The 14,230-nt window shown below is 47.9% G+C and overlaps 1 pseudogene; it reads left to right on the top strand.

Moving 5' to 3' along the window:
- LOC130138504 (bifunctional TH2 protein, mitochondrial-like) overlaps positions 1–14,230 on the top strand; it is a 29,465-nt pseudogene that overhangs the window by 12,907 nt on the left and 2,328 nt on the right.

Genomic DNA, 14,230 nt, shown 5'->3' on the forward strand with positions numbered 1-14,230 from the left:
TGATCCCTTGGCAAACCGATCTACAACTATTTCCCGAGGACTGAATTTGAGGATGTAACAAAACAGGCCCAAGCGCCAGGATCTTGGCCCTACCTTGATGGACCCGGGCTTGCCCTTGGTGGACCTCGGTAAACCCGACCTCATTGCGAAGGGCCTGGGAACGAGCATTGGGATTCTCATGTCCAAGTACAGAGTTTCTGGTTCAAATGTCGATATCTAGTCATATTTTGAAAAATGATTTCCGATTCTTTAAAGAGGAAATCATTTTCTTGAATTTAACTATATGTTTTCCATTAACTCATTTTCCTAACCAATCCAAACACCGGAAAATGAAGAAAATCGTTTTCCAAAAAATATGTTCCGTGAAACAAACAGAGCCTAAGGTTTTGGATGAGCCGCCAAGATAGCAATTGATTTGCAATCTGTAGTATATCATGTCACGCCCCGAACCCCAACGGGCTTGCGACACCCCTTCCACGGTCGTATTGAACGCGACGTCCCAGGACGCGTCGCCGACCCAAACGAACTACGCAAGCGGAAGGGAAATAAAACAACCCAGACAACTAACAAGATGACAAAAGGATAGCACGAAACAATAATTTCATAAAGCAGTCATTAATACAAAACAGTAATCCAGGCTACCAATTTAAAAACCACAATTTTCAAAAGGGGGCGGTGGTTTACAAGCCTATCTCCTCTACAAAAATATACTCAAAAGACAGGGTAAATTGATCTATCCTTCAATCCCTGTAGTACTCTGGCGGCATCTTCAAGTCGATCACGGTCGCGGATCTGAAAGTGGTTATATAATAACCGTGAGAATATTTCTCAATAAGCAACCCCCTATACCCCACGTAGGCCAATGCGTACCCAGACAAGTCGTACATGCAATCTACCCCATAATATATAAAATTCGCATCATTGTACTTACCTCGTCATCAAGCCCATGCCAACTCTACACGTTAGTCACAACGTGATAATACAATAATAGTAATTAAATAGCACATCACAACCGCTCAAACACTAACCACACTTGCACTCAATCAATCCAACTAATTCAACCAGCCAATTCAATCACACGCTCAACCAGCCAATTCAATCACACTCAATTCGCATGCGTGGCCGAACATCTTTCTCACGACTCGCGCCACTGCGCCTCAGGTCCATTCTCACTGCCCGCGCCACTGCGCCTCAGGCCCACTTGGCACACCGGCCATTTATGCTTTCACACGGACCGCCGTCAACACGTCCCAAGTCCGTAGCCCTCCGATCAATCCGGGCTCAATTTCCAATGACCGACGTAAATACGTCCCGGTCCAACACACCTCTAACGGGCCACCGTCAACACGTCTCAAGCCCGCATCCATTTGGCACACCGGCCATTCATGCCTTCACACGGACCGCCGTCAACACGTCCCAAGTCCGTAGCCCTCCGATCAATCCGGGCTTATAATCGACAGGCATGCACACGCCATTCAATTCAATCAATTTCACGCCAATTGCATTAAACCATCCATATTCACAACTCACCACGTCAATCCACAAACCCGACGTTCAAGTCAGCCACGTACGATCACCCAAATCATGCACATCATTTTATCCAATCCAATTAGCACAATTATATCATAATATAATTAAATTAAATCACGCTCTAACCGTTCTAAACCCAAGACAAGTCATAAAATACCCAAAGTACTAGGTAGGGTTTAGGAAGTCACTTACTTCAATTTGGCTCGGGAAAAACCCGCACGAGCTCAAAAACGGGCCGGATGAACAAGGCCGAATGAACAAGGACGGCCCCGGATGAACAAGTGTTCGGAATGAACAAGACGGGCCCCGGATGAACAAGTACCCGGAATGAACAAGATAACGGGCCCGGATGAACAGCACCCGGAATGAACAAAGAACGGGCCCCGGATGAACAAAGTGACGCCCTCCCCCCCTCTTCGGCCGAACCGTACGAGCAAGGGCGCGGGCTCGGCCACGGCTCGGGGCACTCTCGGGCTGGCTGGGCAGGGTCGCCGGGGCTAGGTGGTGGTAGACGGGGCAGCGACGGCGGCCGGTACGGCGGCGCGCGGCTGCTGGTCGAGGCGGCGCCGGGGAGAGCCCAAAACAGGGGAGGCGTCGGGGAGGAAGAAAAACAGAGGAAGAAAGGTGGTGGCGGCCAAGGGGGGAAGCGGCAGGTCGGCGGAGGTGGCTGAGGGGAGAGACTGGGTGGCGGAGGCCGAGCGGCGGCGGCCGGAACGACGGCACGTGGCGGCGGCGAAGCTGGGAGCCGAAACTGGGGAAGGCGTCGGGGAAGAGAGAAACAGGGGGAGAGGGGGTCGCGCGGCGGCCGGAGGTGGCACGTCGGCGTCTCGGGTGGCCGGGCGACGGAGGACAGGCCGGCGGACGGCTGGGCAACGCCGGACCACGGCGGACGCAGCGGCAAGCTGCTGCTCGCGTGCAGCGTGGACAGGGCCGGCGACAGGCGGACAAGGCCGACGAGCGGCGGTCGCGGGCGACGAGCGGCGGCACAGCTCGGTCGGGCGACGGCAGCGACGGGCGACGGCGACGGGGCTGGAGGCAAGCTCGGTCGGCGTCGGCTGGTGCGAGTAGAAGCAAAAACGATCGAGCGACGAAGGAGGAGGAAGAAGAAGAAGAAAGAAGGAAGAAGAAAAAGAAAAAGGAAGAGAGAGAAGGAGAAGGGATGGGTCTGACACAGGGGAGAAGGGATAGACGTGCGCAGGGGGAGGTGACCGGGGAGAGAGAGAGAGAGAGAGAGAGAGAGAGAAAACAATAAAAAAATTTAACTTCAATCAAATATTAAATGCGATCCGATGACCCAAATTCAAAATCGAAAGCGATCTACCGGTCCAAAATAAGCCTCGCATATAAAAAGGGACAAAGGCCGAATTAATTAAATCAAACTATATCGAGGGAGGTCTACTAGTCCAAATTCGCACCCGGTCAAAAACTCCCCTTTTTTCCATTATTCCTGACAATCTCAACGCTGGCTACGATAATATTGACACCGTCCAATTTATTTCGTCTTGAAACTCCCGAAAATCGACTGTCAAGTTCGGGGTCTAAATAACGGCCAAATTCGATCGAGCGCGATTCTAGCGAAATCTCAATTTTAAAACAATAACCGAGAGTGATCAGTTCCCGGGCGAGATTTTACTATAAGCACACTGGCGAATTACACGTTTTATAAATCCCAACTATGGGCCAAAATTCGGAATGTCACAACTCTTCCCCCCTTATAAAAATTTCGTCCTCGAAATTTACAATCCAACCCAACTATTCAAACAAATGGGGGTACTGGTGTCGCATCAACTCTTCACTTTCCCACGTCGCACCTTCGGTTCCATGGTGTTCCCAAATCACTTTAACCATCGGAATTGTCTTGTTCCTCAACACTCGCTCCATTCTGTCCTCGATCCGAACTGGCTTTTCCACGTACGACACTCTGTCGTCCACGTCTATTTCCTCGTAGTTCAGCACGTGGGTCGGGTCCGGTTCATACTTTCTTAACATTGACACGTGGAAGACGTTATGAACTTGCGACAAATTCGGCGGCAAGGCGAGACGATATGCCAACATCCCAATCTTTTCCAAAATCTCGAATGGGCCTATATACCTTGGACTTAGTTTCCCTTTCTTGCCAAACCGAGATAGTCCTCTCATCGGCGAGACCTTAAGAAACACATGGTCGCCAACTCGAAACTCCAACGGTCTACGCCTTCGGTCTCGCGTAACTTTCTCGACGGCTCGAGCTGTTCTTAGCCTTTCCCGGATAATCTTTACTGTTTCTACCGACTGTTGAACCAACTCTGGACCCGTTATACTTCTTTCCCCCACTTCATCCCAACACAACGGTGTTCTACACGCTCTGCCATAAAGTGCTTCAAACGGCGCCATCCCAATACTCTGCTGAAAGCTGTTATTGTAGGCGAATTCGACCAAATGCAGCTGTTCCTCCCAACCACCTTTAAAATCCAAAACACATGCTCGCAGCATGTCTTCCAATGTCTGAATCGTCCTTTCAGACTGGCCGTCCGTCTGAGGATGATAGGCCGTACTGAATTGCAACTTAGTCCCCATGGCCAATTGCAGACTTTTCCAAAAATTCGCAGTAAACCGGGGATCACGGTCCGAAGTAATCGATACCGGTACTCCATGCAATCGGACTACCTGCCGTACATATAAATCTGCGTATTTTTCTAGCTCAAAATCCTTTCGCACTGCCAGGAAGTGCGCTGACTTGGTCAATCTGTCCACTATCACCCAAATAGAGTCGTGTCCCCTCTGGCTTCTTGGCAATCCCGTTACAAAATCCATCGTAATATGCTCCCATTTCCATTCTGGGATTTCCAACGGTTGCAACATCCCACCAGGTTTAAAATGCTGTGCCTTCACTTGTTGGCACGTCAAACACTTGGCCACATACTTGGCTACATCCACCTTCATTCTATTCCACCAATAATGCTGTCGAAGGTTCTGGTACATCTTCGTGCTGCCCGGATGAATGCTATAATTGCTCCTATGAGCTTCCGATAAAATCTCTTCCTTAAGCTCCAAATCATCTGGCACGCACAACCGTCCTCGAAACTTAAGAATTCCGTCCTCGGACGCTTGGAAGTCCGGTTTCCTCTTAGTGCCATCCATCTCCAGAATTTTCTGAATCTCAGGGTCCGTAGACTGTAACGCCTTAATCTTGGTTTGCACTTCCGGTTCAATCCTTAACGTTGCCACCAAACTGGAGAGGCGTCCTACCTCGAACTTAAACTCTGAGTCTCGCGCTTCTTCCAATAAAATCCACTCTTTGACTATTAATTGTGCGATGCTCGATTTCCGGCTTAAGGCATCCGCTACCCGATTGGCTTTTCCGGGATTATACAAAATATCACAGTCATAGTCCTTCAAAAGCTCCATCCAACGTCTTTGCCTCATATTCAATTCCTTCTGCGAAAACAAATACTTGAGGCTCTGATGGTCCGTATAAATTTGGAACCTTTCTCCATATAAATAGTGCCTCCAAATCTTAAGTGCGAAAACAATTGCTGCCAATTCCAAGTCGTGAGTTGGGTAGTTCATCTCATGAGGCCTTAACTGACGCGATGCATAAGCAACCACCCTTCCATGTTGCATTAGCACGCATCCCAATCCCTTGAGCGAAGCATCGCTATAAATCTCATATCCTCCCGGCCCTGAAGGGATCGTTAGACGCGAGCGTCAATCTCTCGCTTCAACTCCCGAAAGCTCACTTCGCACTTCTCCGTCCATTCAAACTTAGTCTCCTTCTTAAGCAACCTTGTCAATGGAGTGGCTATTCCGAGAATCTTTCCACAAATCGTCTATAGTAACTCCGCCGGTCCTAAGAAGCTTCGAACCTCAGTAACCGTCGTCGGTCTCGGCCAATCCATCACTGCTTCAATCTTTGCCGGATCCACGGAGATTCCTTCTCCGGAAATTACATGCCCAAGAAATGCTACTCGGTTCAGCCAAAACTCGCACTTGCTAAACTTAGCGTACAGTGCATGCTCTCTTAACGTTCGTAGAACCTTTTCCAAGTGTACCTCATGTTCCTCGGGGCTCTTTGAATACACCAAAATATCATCTATGAAGACGATGACGAACTGATCCAAAAACTCTTTGAATACCCGATTCATTAAGTCCATAAAAGCAGCAGGGGCATTAGTTAGTCCAAACGGCATTACCGTGAATTCATAGTGCCCATACCTCGTCCTGAATGCCGTCTTTGGGATATCCTCCTTTTTAATCCTCAGTTGATGGTACCCCGTCCTCAAGTCGATCTTTGAAAACATCGATGCTCCTTGCAACTGATCAAATAGGTCATCTATCCTTGGTAGTGGGTACTTATTCTTAATGGTCACCTGATTTAACTGTCTGTAGTCTATGCACAACCTCAAAGATCCATCTTTCTTTCTCACGAATAACACCGGTGCTCCCCATGGAGACGCACTCGGACGGATAAAGCCTCTATCTAGCAACTCCTGCATTTGGACCTTCAATTCCTTTAATTCAGACAGTGACATCCTATAGGGCGCTTTCGAGATTGGTTCCGTCCCTGGGGCTAACTCAATCACGAACTCCACTTCTCTATCAGGTGGCAGTCCCGGCAATTCCTGAGGAAAGACATCGGGAAAATTGCACACCACGGCTATATCTTCTAGCCTCGGCTCTCCAGCCGTCGAATCAACTACATTTGCCAGAAATCCTTGGCACCCTTCATTCAGAAGCTTGGCTACCTCGAGCGACGAAATCCAAGGGATCGAGGTTCCTCCTCGGTTTCCCACAAACTCAAATCTAGGATGTCCAACTGGATTAAATTGGATCACCCTGCTACTACAGTCCATAACAGCTCTCTGTTTGACTAGCCAGTCCATACCGACAATCACATCAAAGTCATGCATAGATAAAACCGCCAAATCTATCCTTTCTTCCCTATCACCGATCACTATCTTACAATCGGGACATCCAAACGCAATCAGCACTTTATCATTCAGTGGAGTAGTAACACACAGCATAACATCAAGCGATTTCGGCTCAATCCCAGATAATTTAACGAATCGCTCGAGATATAAATGAATGCGACGCCCGGATCAAACAAGGCATATGCGCAAGCATGATCACGAGAGAGAGACAGCACTGTGACCACGCCGGCGCGTCCGAGCCTCCCTCCTTGCCATTGCATACACCGGCCTTGGGCGGCGGCCTATTCTCGATTGGCACTGGATAGCTCTAGTTTGATTTCCATTCCGGGCGGCGGCGGCAGAGTGCGAGCGACCCACCGCCTATTGTTGGGCGTCCTTCATCTGATGGCCCCTTCCGCCACATACAAAACAGACTCCGCTCCTATTTGGGCACGGTCCATTCCAGTGCCTTCCTCCACATAGCCTACATGGGGCGTTCTGATAACGGTTTGGCTTCCCAATATTCCTCCGAACGGGAGGGACAAAGCGACTATTTCCTGCCATGGGCCTTTTCCCAAGTTGACGGTCATCCCTAGTCGGGGCATACCGCGATCCAGAAGCGGCGGCCCGATCCGTTTGATCTCGCTCAATTGCCTGGGCCCTTTCATATATCTCGTTATAGCCCCTCAAGTTCAATGAGATCATCTGACTGCGAAGGTCCGGTTTCAGCCCATCCCGGAACCTCCTAGCTTTGTCCATTGGGTCCTCCACCATTCTGGGGGCAAATTTGGACAGCCTTGCAAACTCGGCTTCATACTGATCTACTGACCTCTGACCTTGGCGGAGTCTCATGAATTCGGCCAATTTCTGTTCTCGGGCACTTTCCGAGAAATACTTGCCGTTGAAGGTCTCGGTAAAAACGGTCCAATTTGGGGCAGTACCAGCGGGGAACACTTGACCTCTCGGTGGCTCTCCACCAATCGCCGGCATTTTCCCGAAGCCGGTAGACCGCTAAGGTTACTTTCTCTTCCTCGCACACCCCAAAGACCTCAAAAGCTTTCTCTAGCTCTTCTACCCATCTCGGTGCAGCCTCGGGGTCACCTCTCCCATCAAACTTTGGGGGTTTCAACCTCAGAAACTGTTCGACCAGCTTGGACATTGGCCTGATCGCATTTACTCGCACTGAACCAGGATTTCCACCAATCACATTATTCCCCTGACCTCCATTATCCCCAATAATCTCACTAGCAGCTGCAGCGGCAACAGTAGCACTTCTTTCCCCCGTCTGTCTACCTGATAATATTCCCGCATCCTCTAGCGCCCTCCACATTTCATCTACCCTGGGGTCCCCCATAACTCCAGCTAACGGGGCTACGCGACCTCGACCTCTACCTCGACCTCTACCTCGACCTCGACCTCGACTGCTCATCTTACCGATTCTCACAAACGCTCACCTGCTAAGTTCCACGCAGGAATTAAAAACCTAGGCCAACTATACCAGTCTAAGCCCTAGGCAGTGAATCACAACACAATTCACTAAGCAGGCAGCCAATCACAACCGACAACCAATCACAACCAACATAGTTCGTGCACTTACCTCAAGTCCCGACGCCCGCACCTCACACATTATTGCATAAAAATCACTTATCAAATCATAATCACACGACCGGGGTACGCATGGCACACAAATCTCCCTAACTGGCTACCCCAAAGTCATCGCTCCTTATCACTCCAGGTTTCGACCACTGGGATCGAGCTGACCTTGCTCTGATACCAAATCAACGGGGATGTCACGCCCCGAACCCCAACGGGCTTGCGACACCCCTTCCACGGTCGTATTGAACGCGACGTCCCAGGACGCGTCGCCGACCCAAACGAACTACGCAAGCGGAAGGGAAATAAAACAACCCAGACAACTAACAAGATGACAAAAGGATAGCACGAAACAATAATTTCATAAAGCAGTCATTAATACAAAACAAGTAATCCAGGCTACCAATTTAAAAACCACAATTTTCAAAAGGGGCGGTGGTTTACAAGCCTATCTCCTCTACAAAAATATACTCAAAAGACAGGGTAAATTGATCTATCCTTCAATCCCCGTAGTACTGGCGGCATCTTCAAGTCGATCACGGTCGCGGATCCGAAAGTGGTTATATAATAACCGTGAGAATATTTCTCAATAAGCAACCCCCTATACCCCACGTAGGCCAATGCGTACCCAGACAAGTCGTACATGCAATCTACCCCATAATATATAAAATTCGCATCATTGTACTTACCTCGTCATCAAGCCCATGCCAACTCTACACGTTAGTCACAACGTGATAATACAATAATAGTAATTAAATAGCACATCACAACCGCTCAAACACTAACCACACTTGCACTCAATCAATCCAACTAATTCAACCAGCCAATTCAATCACACGCTCAACCAGCCAATTCAATCACACTCAATTCGCATGCGTGGCCGAACATCTTTCTCACGACTCGCGCCATCGCGCCTCGGTCCATTCTCACTTGCCGCGCCACTTGCGCCTCGGGCCCACTTGGCACACCGGCCATTTATGCTTTCACACGGACCGCCGTCAACACGTCCCAAGTCCGTAGCCCTCCGATCAATCCGGGCTCAATTTCCAATGACCGACGTAAATACGTCCCGGTCCAACACACCTCTAACGGGCCACCGTCAACACGTCTCAAGCCCGCATCCATTTGGCACACCGGCCATTCATGCCTTCACACGGACCGCCGTCAACACGTCCCAAGTCCGTAGCCCTCCGATCAATCCGGGCTTATAATCGACAGGCATGCACACGCCATTCAATTCAATCAATTTCACGCCAATTGCATTAAACCATCCATATTCACAACTCACCACGTCAATCCACAAACCCGACGTTCAAGTCGGCCACGTACGATCACCCAAATCATGCACATCATTTTATCCAATCCAATTAGCACAATTATATCATAATATAATTAAATTAAATCACGCTCTAACCGTTCTAAACCCAAGACAAGTCATAAAATACCCAAAGTACTAGGTAGGGTTTAGGAAGTCACTTACTTCAATTTGGCTCGGGAAAACCCGCACGAGCTCAAAAACGGGCCGGATGAACAAAGGCCGAATGAACAGTGACGGGCCCCTGATGAACAAAGGTTCGGAATGAACAAGAACGGGCCCTGATGAACAAGACTCGGAATGAAAAGAAACGGGCCCGGATGAACAAGTACATCGGAATGAACAAAGAACGGGCCCCGGATGAACAAGTGACGCCCTCCCCTCTTCTGGCCGAACCGCACGAGCAAGGGCGCGGGCTCGGCCACGGCTCGGGGCACTCTCGGGCTGGCTGGGCAGGGTCGCCGGGGCTAGGTGGTGGTAGACGGGGCAGCGACGGCGGCCGGTACGGCGGCGCGCGGCTGCTGGTCGAGGCGGCGCCGGGGAGAGCCCAAAACAGGGGAGGCGTCGGGGAGGAAGAAAAACAGAGGAAGAAAGGTGGTGGCGGCCAAGGGGGGAAGCGGCAGGTCGGCGGAGGTGGCTGAGGGGAGAGACTGGGTGGCGGAGGCCGAGCGGCGGCGGCCGGAACGACGGCACGTGGCGGCGGCGAAGCTGGGAGCCGAAACTGGGGAAGGCGTCGGGAAGAGAGAAACAGGGGGAGAGGGGGTCGCGCGGCGGCCGGAGGTGGCACGTCGGCGTCTCGGGTGGCGGGCGACGGAGGACAGGGCCGGCGGACGGGTGGGCAACGCCGGACCACGGCGGACGCGCGGCAAGCAGTTGCTCGCGTGCGGCGTGGACGGGGCCGGCGACAGGCGGACAAGGCCGACAGCGGCGGTCGCGGGCGACGAGCGGCGGCACGGCTCGGTCGGGCGGCGGCGGCGGCGACGGCGGCGGCAAGGCTTGGGAGGCAAGCTCGGTCGGCGTCGGGCTGGTGCGAGCGAAGCAAAAACGATCGAGCGACGAAGGAGGAGGAAGAAGAAGAAGAAAGAAGGAAGAAGAAAAAGAAAAAGGAAGAGAGAGAAGGAGAAGGGATGGGTCTGACACAGGGGAGAAGGGATAGACGTGCGCAGGGGGAGGTGACCGGGGAGAGAGAGAGAGAGAGAGAGAGAGAGAGAAAACAATAAAAAAATTTAACTTCAATCAAATATTAAATGCGATCCGATGACCCAAATTCAAAATCGAAAGCGATCTACCGGTCCAAAATAAGCCTCGCATATAAAAAGGGACAAAGGCCGAATTAATTAAATCAAACTATATCGAGGGAGGTCTACTAGTCCAAATTCGCACCCGGTCAAAAACTCCCCTTTTTTCCATTATTCCTGACAATCTCAACGCTGGCTACGATAATATTGACACCGTCCAATTTATTTCGTCTTGAAACTCCCGAAAATCGACTGTCAAGTTCGGGGTCTAAATAACGGCCAAATTCGATCGAGCGCGATTCTAGCGAAATCTCAATTTTAAAACAATAACCGAGAGTGATCAGTTCCCGGGCGAGATTTTACTATAAGCACACTGGCGAATTACACGTTTTATAAATCCCAACTATGGGCCAAAATTCGGAATGTCACATATCATGTCTATTTTACTGCGTGCTCTAACTGGATTGCTTCACTGGATTCAGTTGATTTTTGCACATACGTCTTCCAAGAGTAATGAAAAAAGCCATTACGTTCAACCCTACAAAAGAGCACAGGCCATTCTCACCACAAGTTGCTAGCTTATGTATGTTCTTGAATAACTTCAGAACATTTGCTAATCGATTTGATGGGCCCTATATGGTTTCAGTAAAGAGAGTTCTAATCATGTCCACGACCACTCTCTCCTGCTATAGATCTCGAATTACGGTAGGTATGCTGAGACTACTTAACAAAATTAGCCACGATGCGATGGACTCGAATATCGGGTGTTCAATATGGCACTTACGATTCGACACTCGACTTTGACACTCAATCTGAATCTTGGAATATCTATATATAATCACAATCCACAATTGTGATTGAAAGTCATTGTTGTTTCAGGTGATACAGTTAGAATTTGAAAGTGGGAAAGAAAAGAGAAGAGAAAGAAACCTGGGTAACAATATGTGGCTTGCGTGTTCTTAAGCATTTGTTCTACCTGTATCTATTTTTAATTCGAGTTATTAAAAAAAATTATGACGAAGACTAAATCACATCCCTTTTGTTATAGTTAATACAACTAATTAAAGCTCTATATTGTTGTTTGATTATCGAATTATTAATATTTGAAGTGGTAGACAACCTAGTGATGCTGCGAAAAGCTAGTGTTTTGGGGCAGCTGTCGGAGGACAGATGATGTATGTATCAACAAGAAGGGAAATGGTCTTATTCGATAGGGTTTACCCTTTTGTATTTAGCTTTGGTTCTTTCTTTTCTTGGCTTCTTGTCTCCTCACAGATATAACTTGCATAATTTGTCTGCCAGAAGAGAAAAGAGGGGGGAACAGGAAGAAAACAGGATCGCGAGGTAACAGACTAATACTGAACAGCCAAAAATGGACTAAACTCACATCGATGAAGAATTACCATCTTCTGAAACTCTACGACTAAAGCAGTGCGCGGTATTGATACATGTGATGGCTGATGGGAGTGTTCTTTATTTCCCACTCGCCGAGATAGATATTGAATTGCAATATGCAAACAAGAAGGAAAAGTGATTTCTTGCTTGCGGCATTTTAAGACAGTAAGACCAGTTCCAACCATGGTTTGCTTTGGAGACTCGGAATCATAGATCATTCATGAATCTTGAAGATGCAGCTGTCAGCAGAAAAATTCGACTGGCGGGGATTCTGAAACACCAAGCTTGCACCAAAACCTGAAACCACAAAACCTCGAGTTGGATGACCGCAAGAGGGCGAAAAGGCAACAGGACTAAATGGCCTGTGACAGTATAATGAACTTAGAAAACCCCAAAGAATCTTTGACCAGTTTATAGCATTGGTGGAATCTTGTAACCATTCATGAATTCCATTCTCATAAGTCAAAATGGTAGAGAAAACCAGCATTATATAACGTATGCACAGCTCACGCCAGATATTCCCAGTGTCTATGTCGAAGAAACATGGAGCGGAACAGAAACACAATCACTTCTTGAATGGAATCAGACAAGCAAAATGCAAGTACAAAGAGTCAGCAAAAGACCACAGAAAACTTTAGCCTAAAGAATTTTTCCAGATTAATATTGATGAGCTCATCATCGCACGTATCAGCCAAAAAGAAAGAAAGAAAAGGAAATTGGACTTGGGTTGCAGACAATGCATTTGTCAACTCTAATTTTTCAAGCCTACTTAATCAGGTAAGCAAAGACCATTTTATTAGTACGATAGCACAAAGGTCGGAAAAAAAAGAAAAAAACCGAAAGGGTGAATTCCCAAGGAAGCTGCAGTCGCTAATGCCAAATTTATATCATGGGTCTAGTGTTTGCTCCATTGAATATTATGCAAGAGGGCTAGAAACGACCACGATTTTGAGCAAAGAACACACCAAACACCTGCCCTATCAGATGGCAACAACATCCCTACTCGTAAACTTTATTCAATTGGAAGATTGATCATCAGGAAAATCCATTAAATTAAATCCCCTATCCAATGACAGCAACAAAGGTTTTAGCGAACGCGAAGCTTGTTGCTTCGAACTAAGTTGTGTGAGAGGAAATAGATTGCTAGGTGTTGGATGGTCTCAATTATAGCTGAACCTCGAAAATCATAGGCCGCATTTTAAGAGTGGAAGTTTTTGGATAATTTCAATTACCGAAGAGGAAATTTATCGCCATGTTCTGGAAAATGTGTTTCGTGATGCTAAGAGGTGCATTTGTATAAGCAATAGACTCATTTATTTGTTTTCTTGTGGAAAGTTTGAAATTATTAACTTCTATGTAATGAAATTCCGGTTTCCATTATCTGTTCATTAGTTACGAATTAGCAGAAGAGTGTACCGAGGATGACGAAGCAAACATTGCAATATCTAAACTAAGGAAGGATGTATTGGAGGAGCCGAGAGTATGCACGATTCATTTGCGCTGGTCAGTAAGGAGGAACTTTATGTGTTCCTTTGAACATGGTTGATACCAAATGGATGAGCACAAGAAAGGAGGAAATTAGTGTCCGTCATTGTCATTGATACAATGATAAGAAAATGGCCGTTAAGTTTAACATAACAGCCAAGAGTCCTTTGGTGTTACCTTATAGGAGTCTTTCTTTGAGCGCTTAATTACGAGAAAATAAGAAAAGGTACTTTCTTCATCTCTGACATGCTATTATCGACCACATGAGTCCGTACTTTTGGTGTCCACTGCCTTTCACCCACATCCTAGCTATGCTTAAGTCTGGCCAGGATGAAGCTGGCCAGAGAGATAATGCCAGGAAGATGTAGAAGGAAACCTATTAAGATTGAGCAACTGATTGAGAAACCAAAGGCCCTACTTCTTCTATTAGTGTTACAGAAGAATCAACTCATAAATCCTACTTGTAGATGAGAAACTTTAACTAACTTACGAATGGTTCAAAGCTTTATTCTTGATCTATTCATACTCTGGATCTATGTGAGAACAGTTCTATGTTGCAGTGATATAAAGGAGGCTAACATAACAATCTATCTAATGGATCTATTATAAGTATGCTTGTTACTAAAAGGATCGATGTATATACTTCTCCTATCCGTTGGCGAGACAGTATAAATAACTTTATTCATTGTGCCCACAGCCCAGGCACTGTTCTTCAGGTACTAGGGAGTCTGTCTTGTCCTTCCCATTCCTTTTTCAGCCAGGAGTTTATAGGCTGTCCCCTTGAA

The sequence above is a fragment of the Syzygium oleosum genome, unplaced genomic scaffold (assembly GCF_021117445.2).
Source record: "Syzygium oleosum isolate NSW1041296 unplaced genomic scaffold, Sole_v2.1 Sole_v2.06, whole genome shotgun sequence".
NCBI classification, from domain to species: domain Eukaryota; kingdom Viridiplantae; phylum Streptophyta; class Magnoliopsida; order Myrtales; family Myrtaceae; genus Syzygium; species Syzygium oleosum.